At 36.1% G+C, this 15,788-nt stretch overlaps 1 pseudogene; it reads right to left on the bottom strand.

Annotated features, from left to right (window-relative positions):
- Positions 1–1,148: 1,148 nt before the first annotated feature.
- The window catches only part of LOC115293558, a 134,482-nt pseudogene continuing 119,842 nt past the window's right edge, over positions 1,149–15,788 (bottom strand).

Below are 15,788 nucleotides of genomic sequence, written 5' to 3'. Positions count from 1 at the left end.
TAGGCTCTTTCCATGTTTTGGCTATTGTTGACAGTGCTGCTATGAACATTGAGGTACATTTGCCCCTATGCATCAGCACTTCTGTATTTCTTGGGTAAATCCCTAGCAGTGCTATTGCTGGGTCATAGGGGAGTTCTACTGATAGTTTTTTGAGGAACCTCCACACTGTTTTCCAGAGCGGATGGTTTCTCTTCAGATTGTATAAATCTTTCACCTTTTACTAAGTCCACTTTTAAATATCACTATATTTTCAAGTGCTCTGCAGTCAGCTGGTACCAGAGTATTTCCACTCCCTCCCTGGTTGTGATAATGCTCATTTGACTCATCTATATGCTAAAACAAGTTACTATTATTGCTTTAGTCAAACCATTATCTTTATATGAAGAATGAAAAAATGCCTCCTTTTATTCCTTCACTAACAGTCTTCTCCTTTTAGGTAGATCCAGTTTTCTTATCTGTATACATACTTTTTCTTCTATCTGGAAAACTTTTAACATTTCCAGTATAAGCAGGTTTTCTGACAACGAGATCCTTCCTCTTGTATTCGTCTGAGAAAGCCCTTCTTTCTCATTCACTTTTGAAGGATAATCTCATTGGCTTTGGAAAGTAGGGTTCTTTTCTTTATTTCCCCCATTGTATTTTTCTCTTTACTTTTCATTTTGGGGTGTCTATGACTTACGTCAAGCTCCCTGATTATTTCCTTGCCTGTGTCCATTCTATTGATCAGGTAGTCTTCATTTGTTACAGTGTTTTTAATTCCTAGCATTTGCTTTTCCATTCATTCTTAAAATTTCCATCTCTCTTATATCATTCATCTGTTGTTACAGCTTTTCTCTTTTTCCATTAGATCCTTTGAACATATTAGTCACTTTTATGTTTAAATAGTTGATCTGTTGATGAGGTGAAAGAAAGCTTCTGACCTCTGTAAGGATAAACTTCTGGTAAAACATTTTACCCCACAGACTATATCTTTGTCCTGGAGAATGCTACACGTGTTATTTCAAAATGGTTACTCACCTTCCCCCCATCAGACCCACTAGAGTGTCATTCTCCCATCTTCCTCATGAAAATATGTTGGGGTTCCTTGGCATAAATGCCTTGAAAGTGCAAGATTTCCTAAATATGGAGCCCCAAGGTGTTTCCCATTCTCATGATTGTCCAGATTCAGCCTCCAGCAAATCAAATACATTACTGTTTAGGTACTTTAATGAGCTTCTAACTTCAGCAGCTTCTGTTTCAGTTAGGTAGATCTCTGCTGTGTCTCTGCATGTAGCTGCTTCTGCAGAGACCGGGGTAATGGAGATCTGTAATGTCAGTTTTCTGATGAATCCAACGAAAGTTATTAATTTTCCGTTTCTTCAGCTTTTTCTTGTAAGAGTGAGTGATGAATTTCCCCCTCGTTACCTGTTACCTGTTACTTTTACCTCTGACACTGGAAGCCCCTTTTTGGCATGCATTAAATTAATTATGTTACCTTCAGCCTCACTCTCCTCCTCTCCGTGCACTATAACATACATTTCCATCAAACTTTTAGATAACTTGGAGTATTTTCCAATTCAGGCTCTGCTTCCTTTCTCGCACTGACAACCACCTGCTTCTCATTAAAGTTCCACATATTCAGATGCCACAATGCACTTGCACTTGACGTTTCTAGTGTTTGGAATGTGCTTATCAGCCGACAGAACTCCCACTCACCTTCCATTTCCACCTCCACCATGTAATTTACCCTGAATCCCCAGGAAGAAATTCTGAATTGCCTGCATTCATAATCTAAGTATGCATGTTTCTATTTTAGCACTTATAATTAGTATCACCTCTATTTTTATGCAGCACTCACCTGACTAGAATTTTTTTTTCTTGAAAACAGAAAATTAGATCCAGGTATCTAATAGACATCTTGAAATATCAGCCTATGAAATGTGATTAAATTTATTTGATGGTGCTGCTAGGAAAGAGTGAGGTGGAGTGACACCACAGAAAGGAAGAAAAAGAAGGAGAATATTATAATATTCTAAGTAGGAGGCACCTGGAGTAGCACATTATTAAGGGATTAGACATAAAGTTGCATTTGGAGAAGCTACATGAAGAATCTATTATTCATGATGGCATGTAAATGATGGTGTAAGACAGGTGGAAGACTCTGCAAGTCTCGAAGGGTGAGCCAGGTGACATCGATAGTAAAAGTGAGGTCAGGAGGACGTATGGTTATGCGCAAGTTCAGTTTGTGGCAGATGATAGATTTGAGGTCATCCTGTGACAGAGATCCAGCCAGCTTTTTGAATTATTGAAGCCTGGAGATTGGAATATAGATTGAGGTTTAGAAGGCAATTTCAGAGAAGGGTTTATTGGGCACAAATTATATCGGATATGATATAGTGGAAAAGGAAATAATAAAAATTAAAGAGAGGCAACATCTTGAAATGTACAGAGGGAACTGAAAAACCATGGTTTAGAAAAAGTATAAAGTGTCACTAAAGTCACTGACAGCGAGTATTATGAGAAAGAATATTATTATTAAAATGTTAATTTCTGAAAAAATATTAATTTCAACAAAATATGAGCAATACTTTTTAAATGCTATTTAGGCAATTAGAAATTTTACATGGAAGTATCACATCAAAATAAATAAGTAAAACCTATAGGATAAATAAGTATATCTAGTAAAAAGGAGAAGTCCCTTTCAGGATAAGTTTCTGTTCAGATAGAGTAAGAGAAATCTAATGGCTAGGGGTCAGAACATAAGTAGTAAGATCAACTCTGTTAGTAACTGAGGAGTGTTTAACCATTATAATATGTAATGCTACAGAAATAACAAGTACATATTTTCAGAGAAAAACTTTATGTCCTTTAAAATTTAGTTATCTCCCTCAATCTCATGGATGTGACTAAATTGTAGTCCAATTAAAATAAGGTAACCCAATCAAAATAAAATAATTATGTAGACTCTTATATAATATGATTAAAATCCTCATAAAAAGGGAAATCTTAAGTTTTAAGTTTATTTACTTATTTTGAGAGTGAGAGAGAGCGAGCAAGCGAGCATGCACACAAGCTGGGGAGGGGGAAAGGAAAGAGACAGAATCCCAAGCAGTCTTTGCACTATGATGCAGGGCTTGAACTCACATACTGTGAGGTTATGACCTGAGCTAAGATCAAGAGTCAGACACTTAACCCACTGAGTCACCCAGGCACCCCAAAAAGGGAAGTTTTAAACATAGACACACACAGAGGGGGAATGTCATGTGACCAGGAAGGCAGACATTGGGGTCATGTTCTACAAGCCAAGAAATGCTAAGAATTGACATCAAACCATTGGGAGAGCAAGGCAAGAGGCGTGAAGAAGATTCTTCCACACTGCTCTCAGAACCAACCCTGCCAACATCTTGATCTTGGACCTCTAGCTCCAGAACTAGGAGACACTGTATTACGGTTGATTATGTCGCCCAGTATGCACACTCTACTTTGTTAAGACAAGCCTAGCAAACTAACACAGATTGGGGTACTAAGAGTATATCGCTGTCATAACAGTATGTGCAACTGGAAAATAAGAAGAAGCTAGAAGAAGCTAGAAGAGTTTTGGGATGTGTGATTTGCAAAGGCCTAGATGGCCTTGAACAGACTGTTGATGGAAATATGGATGTTAAGAGTGATTCTAGTGAGAGCTAAAAAAAAAAAAAGCCATAGAGAAAGCTTCTATTATCTTAGAAAATACATGTATCATCATCATGAACAGAATATTGCTAGAAATATAAATATTAAAGATGATTTGGTAGCTCTCAGAAGGAAATGATTGATGTTATTAGAAGCTGGAGAAAATACAAACTTTGGAAATAAAATGACAAAGGACTTACTTGAATTGGGTTTTGTCAACCAGAAAGTAAAAAATGATGAACCTGGATATTTAGCAGAGGAGATTTCTATATAAAATGCTGAAAGTATGCAGAGGATGGAGTGGCTTCTCCTGGCTGCATATTATAGTAAACTGCAAGAGGAGAAAAATAAGTTTAAGAAGAGACTCCTCAGCTCAGAAGAAACTGCACTTGGTGAAGTGGAAGGTTTCAGCTTCTTCAGATAGTGTGTTCTTGAAATACAGTCAAGGGTGTAGCTGGAGGATAGTTAGCTAAAGATACTTGGTGTGTAATGACTAATCCAATCAACCATGTCAGTAGAATCCAGGAATACAGATGTAATTATTTAAGAAGGATCCTGGAACATCCTTTTGGAGGGTGTCTTGGACTTCAGTGAATTGCATGTGAGGCCTCAAGATTTTTGAGAAAATTGTAAATGCAAAAACCCTCCCAGCTTGAACAGTAGGAGAGAATGACTTTGAGGACGGAGCCATTGCAGAAAAAAAATCACTGTGAGGGTAGAGCCATGGATCCAGAGAACAGAGTCATCTCCTTGGGTTTCAGAAGACTACCATCCCTGGCAGCAGGAGCAGGACCACTGCTCCAGGAGGAGGGGTGGCAGTTCAGCTTCTAGAAGACTGTGCTGCTTTACCAGGGAAACCAGGAAGCAGGGCATCATAAAACCAAAGAGGATTATTCTCAACCCTAAAATTCTAATGGAATTTGTCCTGCCAGGTTTTGCTTGAGACATGCAATCCTTTTTTTTTTTTTTTTTCCTGCTTCCAATTTCTCTCTTCTAAAATAAGAATGCCTATCCTATGGCTGAAACACTGCTGTGATTTGAAAGCAAACAACTTGTTTTCTGATATTACAGGTCAACATAAGAATAGCAATTTTCCTTCAGGATGAATCACTCCTTAAGACTCACCCATACCTTATTTAGAGATGAAGTTTAGAAGAGATTTTAAACTTAAAGTTGATACTAGAATGAATTAAGAAACTTGGGGGTGCAAGGGTAGGGGTGAACATATTTTGCATGTAAGAAGGACATGTATTTTGGGAAGATAGATGGCAGATTGTTATGGGTTGAACTGTATCTCAACAACCAAATTTATATGTTGAAGTCCTAACGTTGGTAACTCAGAATATGACCTTATTTGGATATAGACTCCTTATAGAGGAAATCCAGTTAAAATTAGGTCATTAGGGTAACCTCTAATAGAATATGACTCATGTTCTTATAAGAGGTAGAAATTTGGACACAGATATCAATAAAAGGATAATACCATGGGAATGTGAAAAGAGATCAAGATTGTGGTCTACAAGCCACAGGACAGCCAAGAAGCTAGTAACCCACCAGAAGCTAGGGGAGCCAAGTGGAACAGTCAGTCTACACAGTCCATGGAAGGAGCCAGTCCTGTCAACATCTTGATCTTGGGCTTCTACCCTCCAGGACTGTGAGACACTGTGCTTCTGTTGTTTAACCCTCAGTTTACTGGAACTCTGATAGCCACCCTATTAAATTAATAGAGTGCCATATAAAAAACAAAACAAAACAAGAAGAATCTTTTGCTTCAAGAATTAAATGCTGGGGCACCTGGGTGGCTCAGTCAGTTAAGCCTCCGGCTTCGGCTCAGGTCAGATCTCACGTTCATGGGTTCAAGCCCCGCGTCGGGCTCTGTGCTGACAGATAGCTCAGAGCCTGGGGCCTGCTTCCGATTCTGTGTCTCCCTCTCTCTCTGACCCTCCCCCTCTCATGCTCTCTCTCTCTGTATCAAAAAAAAAAAAGAATTAAATGCTGAAATGTATACATCCACATTTTAAAATATATATATTTTATTTATTTTTGAGAGACAGAGAGAGACAGTGCAAGTAGGGGAGGGTCAGAGATAAAGGGAGACACAGAATCTGAAGCAGGCTCCAGGCTCTGAGCTAGCTGTCAGCACAGAGCCAGAAGTGGGGCTCAAACCCAGGAGCTGTGAGATCATGACCTGAGCCGAAGCCAGACGCTTAACTGACTGAGCCACCTAGGCGCCCCTACATCCTCATTTAATAATTATACTTGATTTGGTGGCACCTGGGAGGCTCAGTGGGTTGAGTATCTGATTCTTGATTTTTGCCCAGGTCATAGTCTCACAATTGGTGAGACCAAGCCCCCCTCCAGGCTCCTCTGGCTCTGTGCTATCAGCTTGTCCCTCCCTCCTTCTCTGTTCCCCCTCCGCTCATGCTCACACACTTTCTCTTACAAATAAATGTTAAAAATAATTAAATTTTATTCTTATTTTTAATTTATTTTGATATATCTGAGATGGGTAAAAATTCATGAAATATTCTAATGAAATCTTATTAGCATAACACTTAAATATAGGTGTTTCTTTAATGAGTAAAGATATGAAAGTTTCCTAGCTATGGGTTAAAATTGAATTATTAACATTAGTGTATTAAATATTTTGTGTATTGACCTGAGAAATTTTCTCATTGATAATAGTAAATACTATTGCTAATACATTTTAATCTTTCTAGAAACTTTGTAATATTTTTAATATGAAGAAGAGTATTACGTCTCAAGAGCACTGATTTTGTAAACTTTTTATTTCATTTTGCTTGTTTTTCATATTTATTATTAACTTCGAGAGGAGGGCGGGCAGGGAGAGAGGGAGAAAATGAATCCCAAATAGGCTCTGCACTGTCAGCACAGATCCTGATGCAGGGTTCAATCCCAGGATCCTGAAATCATGACCTGAGCCAATATCAAGAGTTGGATATTCAACCAAATTAGCCACCAAGCTGCTCCTCTTTTGCTTTTTATTTTTGTTGTTTTGTTTTGTTTTTTAAAAATTTTGTTAATGGTTTATTTATTTTTGATACAAAGAGAGACAGAGCATGAGAGGGGGAAGGGCAGAGAGAGAAGGAGACACAGAACAGGAAGCAGGCTCCAGGCTCTGAGCTAGCTGTCAGCATAGAGCCTGATGCGGGGCTCGAACCCACGAACATGAGATTTGACCTGAGCTGAAGCCTGAGGCTCAACCGACTGAGCCACCCAGGCGCCCCTGCTTTTTATTTTTGATTTATTCATTTATTTATCTTTTCATTCTCAGGAACAGAGATAGTTTGGAGTTTTTTTAAAAAACTGTCTTTCTCCATTTAACCATTAGCACTAATTATAAATAAGTTTCCCAAAAACAGTTTTGAAATATGTCAACATAAAACATTTTGAGTTTAAAATGTTCACTGAGTTGACCTGACAAACTTATATACTGAAAAACGATTACTACCGTAGTGTCAGCTAATACCTCCATCCAGTCACATAGCTAGCGTCTTTTCTTGTGGTGAGAACAACTAACTTTGTGCTGTCATAATATGGCTTATGGGGGTGAAGTTGGCTCTTTTCTCTATTACGTTTGATTTGAGTTAATTTCAATTTCGTAGGCAACATTCTTCAGAATTTGTTTGTATCTTAGTTTGTGATATGTTCAATATTAAAATGTATTGAAAATAGAGATATTTTAATTCCTAAAACAACAGTCTGACTTTATTGCAATGGCAACAGAGTTGTTATAAACCCCCTTTCTACTCCCTGCCCCAGATCTTCCTATGGTTATCTGAATAATACTTTAGCTTTATTGGGTTCCTTATTGTGAACTTAAATTGATTTTTCTATGTTACTATGGACTGGATCCTAATGCCCACTGATGCTCTATATAATTCGACATACTTAAGAGAATGGGACATTAGCCATTTCTAAACTACAGAAACTGTAAGAAAAGTCAATTCTGCAAACTGAGACCCTTTCTCTAAAAGGAAACAAAGCTAAATTACATTAATAAATCATGTGGTAAAATAATAGACCCTATAATTCTCCAGTATATTTTCTTTACTTAATTTTATAGGAAGAAAAGGCAAAAACAAAACAAGGCAAAACAAACAAAAAAGCCATAAAATTAGTCCCAGTTAGACATGTTTACTTTAGAAATCACATAAAAATTAAAAATTCCAAGATAAAATCTAGTGTATGAGGTTCAGCAAAATTTTAAAAGATTCTTAATTTACTTTTAACCATTGATATGAACATGATTAGATGACTCTTGTCACCATCTCTGCTGTCAAGCATCCCTTTCTGTTAGCCTGTCTCTACTTGAGGTTTTGCCCTGGTCTACTTTGAAAACTGTTCTCTCAAGGACACCAATGACTTCTCTCTACCACCTCCACTGGAAGTGATCCTTCTTCTGTCCTTTTCTTCCTGTACTGTTTCTTATAGTTTGGACACTTATACCCTGCGTCCTTTGCTCTTTCCATCTTTCTGAATGAGGACTCAGTCCTAGGCTTTCCATCAACTCTTTCTAGGTGATCTTGTCCAGGCCCATGGTTTTAAACAGCATGTGCGAAGTGCTGACTCTGAACATCTCTCTCAGGCCTGATTCATTTTTGTTGCACTTCAGGTGTGTGTCTGACTACAAATGAAGATAGGACTCTCACACACCTCTTAACTTTTATAAAACAGAAATCTTGATCTCTCCTCCATATAAAGCAATGCCTGGGACGCCTGTGTGGCTCAGTTGGTTAAGCATCCAACTTCGGCTCAGGTAATGATTTTGCGGTTTGTGAGTTCGAGCCCCGCATCGGCCTCAGTACTGACAGATCAGAGACTGAAGCCTGCTTCAGGTTCTGTGTTGCCCCCTCTCTCTGCCCCTTCCATGCTCATGCTCTTTGCATCTCTCATAGTAAACAAATGTTAATTTTTTTAAAGCAATTCCACTCTGGTTTCTGGACCAGTTAATGGCATCAGTCTCGTGTTGTTCAGAACTCAAACATAAGGTAAATGCTTGATTTTCCTCTCTCACCCACGTACATCCTATCAAGTATACACATATTAATATCCTACGTATTAGAACCAATAGGATGTAGATACACACACAGAGGAATTTTAGGCTAATGCAGTTGTGGGGGTTCCATGGTTGGTAGCCACAGGGCAGGGTAACATCTATAAATTGTAGCCAGAGTTAATAGTGCAGTTCATAGTCTGAATGCATTCTGGAAGCAAAATTCCTTCCTCTTCCTTCTGTCCCTTTCTTCAGTCTTTTCTCTTAAGACCTTCAACTGATGTAAAGAGGAATACCACCATCATGGAGAATAATTTGCTTTACTCAAAGTCTCTTGTTAAAAGTGCTATTCATAGCTAAAAATACTTTCACAACAACTTCAGGTGTTTTGCTCAAAAACTGAACATCATAGTCTGAGCAAGTTGACAAATTATATTAATCATAATAATGTAGTTTACTAAAAATCCTCAGATGTCATCTAGTACAAATGATAACTACCATTTGGACCATTTGACAACCTTCAAACTCATCAACATATTTTAGGGGTTTTTTTGATGTTTATTTATTTTTGAGACAGAAACAGGTATGAGTGGGAGAGGAACAGAGAGAAAGAGAGACACAGAATCCAAAATAGGCTCCATGCTCTGAACTGTCAGAGCCGAGCCCAATGCATGGCTCGAACCCATGGACTGTGACACCATGACCTGAGCTGAAGTCAGATGCTTAACTGACTGAGCCACCCAGGCGCCCCATCCATATTTTTAGTTTTTTCTGACCCTCCCCATAGACTCATTTTTCATGTATCACCTGGAGTGAACGTGTAACCTTTAGCTCTAACTACAATTATGACATGCTCATACTTAAAATCTGGGCTTCTCTTCACCTAAAAACAAACTCTCAGAACCTCACAGGGGGCTATCAGGACATAAAAGATTTTTCTCCATAATGTTCTGATCACATTCTTCCTCACTGTCTATCCTCAAAACACACTTACTTTCTGTCATTTCCTCATTCACAACAGCCTTATCCCCATCTTAGGGCATTTAGTCAACAATCTCTCTCCCTGGAACAGTCCTCCCGTGGATCTTCATGTGACTGGCTCTTTTTCCTCATGTAGGATTCTGCTTGCATTTTGCCAAGTGAAGAGCTTTCCTTGACTTCCATCTTAAAATAGCAACTCCCTCCTTTCAACTCAGTCACTATTGCTCTACTTGCCTACCTGGAATTTATTATGTTGTGTTACCTTAGTTATTTATTTACCTGTTTATTTATTGTTATGTTTATCACTAGGAGTTAAGTCCATGAAGACAAAAACCTCTTCCAACATTCCTTTCTCTGTATCCAACACTTTAAATAGTGTTTGGATTATCATAAGTACTTACTGAAAATTTTGTTGAACAAATGAATGAATGTCTAACAAAAATTGTGTGTCTTTTATCATAGGCAAATAAAAATTGTTTTATTTACCACAGTTTTTTAGTAAGGCTAAAATTTAAGTGTCTCTGCATGTAAAGTTTTAGTAAAAGGTAGAAAAAACAAGTAAGCTACAAAACTACAGCTAGTTAAAAATGCTAATTTTAAAAAATTAAAAATATCCTATTCTAAAAGCAACTTTTTTTTAACAATTTGTTTCAAAGAAGTGCCAATTGTTCCTTTTAAAAATAATGTAGACAGTAGTAATGATTATTCATACTTTGTATATAGATACTTTGATTTCTATATCTTAGGCATTTTTTATTTTTATTATTTAAGTTATGTTTGTTTATTTTGAGAGAGAGAAGAGAGCATGAGCAGGGGAGGGGCAGAGAGAGGGAGGGAGAGAGAGAGAGAATCCCAAGCAGGCTCCCCACTGTCAGTGTAGAACCTAGTGCAGGGCTCGAACTCACAAACCCTGAGATCATGACCTGACCTGAAAACAGGAGTCTGAGACTTAACTTATGAGCTACCCAGGTGCCCAACACAGTATTTATTTTTAAGATTCACTACCTCAATTCTTGACCTCTTTTAGAAAAAGGTGAAAAACAAAAGCTATTGTTTTGTTCATTCATTCACTCATCCATTTATTTCTAAAAGTATGCACATATTTTTATGGGCCCTGCTTCTAAAAAGGTACTCTTTATGAAGTTTGTCACAGTTTAAAGCATTTCTAGTTAAAGGAACTCATGACTTTGGAAACACTGCTGAAGAGGAAATTCTTCCACTACATTTTCAATTTTAAGAGACATAAATGATTACATTATATTTACAAATTCTTATTGTTTGAATTTAATTTGCATACATTGTATATTTAATAAGGTTAATTCAAAGAAAGAGTACTTAGGGATTTGGTATTACAAAGATTGCTTATTTCTGCTTGGAATTTTTAACATAAGTATACAAACAAACAGAAGCAATGTTTACACCAAGGCATTGCAACTGTTATTAAGCAAAAATAAATTGATTGAATTTTTATACCCTCCAGCTCAGCCAGAAGTATCATTGGATTGCAGTTAAAGATGAGATAAATTGATTCATTTACAAAAGAAAAGAAGAAAACATTGAATAAGAGAGAATTTAAAAATTGCAATCCATTTTATCTCTGTAAATATTTTTTTGTTCCCAGTCTGCATTATAATAGTCTAAAGTTGGAAAGATTCCAGATACAATAACAATGTGTAAATTACTGTACATTTTAAATTTTAATAAATTTTAGAAATATATGTTTCAAAGTCATATATTTTGAAACATTTTCCTTTCGTTTTTATTCTCATTTTTCCTTCCTTCATTTAATTTTTTTCTTACATAGTAGAAACTATTCTTTTCATTTACTCTTAGAACTTTTCCCATCCATTTGGCTCAGGGTCCAGAGGGATTTTCCAAAAATTACATGCAAAAAAATATTAAAATGGCGAAACTACATTTGTTTTTGCTGTTGTCACAAAAGGCTGAAAACAAATGAGAGAGGCAAAAACTCCTACTCACCAGTGTGCCTTACTTAAGTGTCCAGATAGGACTTGCAAAGGAGGTTTAATGGTCCTTAGACACACAACCAACTGTAAGAGTAAAAACATTTCAGGTAAAGACGCCAAATAAGTAAGTCTATTTGAGTAGTTTGTGTTTATGTGTCTGTGCACACACCTACATTGTTTAAACCTTTGTGTGTGTTTTCTTTTTTCTCTTCAACTTTGTCTTGCTTTAAGCAGCTGGTTGTGTTTAATTTGAATTGAAAATCACATTATTATTACACAGAATAGGGGGAGAAAATATTTTTTTTATTTTCAAACTATAAACAATTCTGTTTAAAATATGTAATGACTTACAGTTGCTGGGACGAACAGTATCCTTGGGTAAACGAGCTGGGATTGTGTTCTGATATTTACCAGGTTGTGTATGCTCCATATCACACACACTGTCGTCATAAGCACAGCCTTCATCCACTAAACTTAAATAAATTAAGTTTCTGAATTTATCTATTGTTCTATCTCCACTTTGACCAGTCAACACAGACAGTAGAAGACCAACACCAGGGAATATGGCCATTATAGAAGATAACTACTTTGACATATATACTATTTTTCTGCCCTGGCCCTCCCCTCCTCCCCAAACCCAAACCACTCTGCTTTGTTCTAAAGTCAGCTCTTTATTAAAATCAACCAACCAGCCAATGAATCTATTTCACAAAGAAAAACACAGCCAAGCTCCTGTAGCACTTACAATAAAGTTAGCTGTGGTAGCAAAATTAACTCTAAATCTTGTAACAGCAAAAAATACAATTCATGTTTATTTGTTGCCAATATAATAGTATCAAGTAAACAAAATGGTGGGATAGTTCTCTTCCAGGAAGTGATTCAAAGACCCAGTCTGAAAAAAGTTCTGTCATGTTCACTAAGTGTATTCAAAGATACAAAGATGTTATCATCTTTCTAGTGACATTGCCAGAAAATGAAAACATCATGGAGAAATAAGCACAGGAGATGTCATCCACCATGCCTGAAAAGACATATTACTTCACTCACATTCTTCATGCTAGAGCTAAGATTTGGTGCATCACAAATGTACCTAGTAAATCTGATCCTTATGTAGACAACTGATTCCCTTCAATAAATTGATCTAGGAAAATTGATAGATAATCACATTGTCAGTGGGATCCCCTCATTTCACTCACTTTAACTGAATTCCAACTTAGCCATGAAGACACCATATCATTTTGACCCTTTCTAGGGATAGAGTATAAATTTTGTCCATTATTTTACCACAGGGTCAAGAGGTAAGTCTTTATCCTCATTGTTCATTGTTTCCTTAAGACAAATTATTATTCTACAGGGTTTTATTTTAATATATGTAAAATAATAGCCAACAGAAACATAAAAAAGATGTTCAGCATCACTAATCATCAGAGAAATAAAAATTTAAACCACAACAAGATATGACTTTACACCTGTCAGAATGTCTAAAATCAAAAACATAAGTAATAACAAGAGTAGGAAAGGATGTGAGGGAAAAGGAGCCCTCCTGAACTTTTGGTGGGAATGCAAATTGGTGAAGACACTTATGGGAAACAGTATGGAGGTTCCATAAAATATTATAAGTAGAATTTGTAAATATTCCAGTAATCCCACTACTGAGTATTTATGTAACAACATGAAAACACTAATTTGAAAGGGTAAATGCATCCCTATGTTTATTGTAGCATCACTTATGAAGCCAAGGTTTGGAAGCTATCCAAGCACCTCATCAACAGGTGAATGGATAAGGAAGACATGGTATATCTAATCTACAAACTGGATTATTACTGAGTCATAGAAAAGAATGAGATCTTGCCATTTTTAAAAACATGGATGGACCTAAAGGGTATAATGCTATGTATAATTAGTCAGAGAAAGACAAATATCATATACTTTAACACATATGCAGAATTAAATATACAAAACAAATGAACAAATTATTAAGCAGACAAAAAATAGAGTATTAAATACAGAGAACAAACTTGTGGTTGCCAGAGGGGAGATGGAAGGGGAGATGGTCGAAACAGATAAAGAGGACTAAGAGTCCTCTTACTGCGGTGAGCACTGAGAAATGTATAAACCTGTAGAATCCTTATATGGTTCATCTGAAACTAATATAACAGTGTAGGTTAATTATATATCAATAAAAATGTAGCAAAATAAAAATTAAAACTGACCTCTGAAAATATATATACATAAAGCAATAAATGAACAAATAATAAAGTAAAAGTAATGAAGCAATAAGTTAGCCAATAGTAAACAAATAAATTTAAATAATCCTCTCTCTTCTCAGAATCTTTCCACCTAATGCTATTATCATTTTACTCTTTATATGTTTTTATAATATGCGCATTTTATAACAACTTGCCTTCTTACTTTCAGTTTTACTTTTCACTAAAATTGTTGATATTGTCAAGGGTAAATCAACTAATACCCTGAACCTAATTTCTTTGACTGTTTTGACTATTTCAGCTTGAGTATCCTTATCCTTTATCAAATTCATTCTGAAGCAAATAACATCTTAACCTACAAAACCACTCAATCAATCAATTAATTTTCTGCTCACAATCTAGTATCATTTCAGCTAGCTTGTTTAAACACTCTTGCAGTTAACTATTACAAAAAAAATTATGTATACACATGTAATTATATGTACATAAATTTATTGCATATATGTATATTTGTGTGAATGCATGATTTATATGTATGCAGATATATAAAATGTATAGATGATAGTAATTTATGCATAAATTTCTTGTCATTAATCTTATTGATTTTTTCCAATTTGTGATTTATTCATTCCATTCAAACTATACAACTATATTAATCTACTTAGCCATAATCTCTATGGTAAAACTGCCATAAGGCAATCATGAGAAAAGACAGATTAGTATTACTACAAATTTACTAAATTTCAATTCTGCATTAAATAAACTCTGAAGAATTGATTCATTGCCATGACAATTACAAAACTTCTCCAAAATGCTCAATATCTGTACCTTTCCTGTTAACTATCTTTTTACTTTAAGCAAACATTTCCATCATTTACCTAACAGAAAAAATAGAACATCAGGGGAAACTTTATTTTTATTGCTGTTCCAAACAAATACACACATATATATTTTTTAATGTTTTATTTATTTTTGATACAGAGAGAGACAGAGCATGAGAGGGGGAGGGGCAGAGAGAGAAGGAGACACAGAACTGGAAGCAGGCTCCAGGCTCTGAGCTAGCTGTCAGCACAGAGCCCGACACAGGGCTCGAACCCACGAACGTGAGATCTGACCTGAGCCGAAGCCGGAGGCCTAACCGACTGAGCCACCCAGGCGCCCCTGTATATATTTATTTATTTATTTTCTTTTGGTTTCTTCCATTTTCAATGAAGGAAATGTAATTTGACCACCCTCTCCTTCTACAAAGATCCTTACACAATCAATTACTCCTTCTCATATGTTTGAAAGATTATTTGTTACATGATTCTACCTATCAAAACCTGAACAAGATTAAATACATAGTGCATATGCAATAAGAATAAAATAAAAACAGTAAAAAATGTCATCAAATCTAGTCTCCTTTTAGCAAAATATTATTTCTCTTTATTCACAGGCAATTTTAAATATACTTGCTTACACTGAAATTTTTAAAAACGCCTTCATCTCTTACTCACTCATGAATCCTTCCCAACGTCATTACTTCCCTCATCAATATACGAGTACAGCTCTTGGTGAGTGTATTTATGTTGTACATGTCAATAAAGCCAATAGACTTCCATATCTTTTTATGTTATTTGATTTTTCAGTAGCATTTGAAACTCTGGTTCTCCTTTTTGAAACACTCATGATGCTCAGCTTGTTTGATATTATAAATCTGTTGGTTTTATTTTTTCTCCTCATCTGACTGTCTCTGTAGAGGGATGGTGAATGGGGAGGGCAGATGTACATCCAAGTTATATGACGGTGTACTGCTGATACTGCATCAGATCTTAGTAACTCTTATTCCAAGTAACATAATATCCAGAAATGAGAATGAAAAACGGGCAAGAGTTGTCTAGGCAACTATTGTGAAAGCCAAGGAATGGATGAAGGAAGAAGAAATCATTTTATCAGAGAAAAGAAGCTTAAGATATATACAGAAGA

Source organism: Suricata suricatta, chromosome 6 (assembly GCF_006229205.1).
Source record: "Suricata suricatta isolate VVHF042 chromosome 6, meerkat_22Aug2017_6uvM2_HiC, whole genome shotgun sequence".
Lineage (NCBI taxonomy): Eukaryota > Metazoa > Chordata > Mammalia > Carnivora > Herpestidae > Suricata > Suricata suricatta.
Note: the sequence above shows the minus strand (reverse complement) of the source record. Positions and strands in the feature narration are given on the sequence as shown.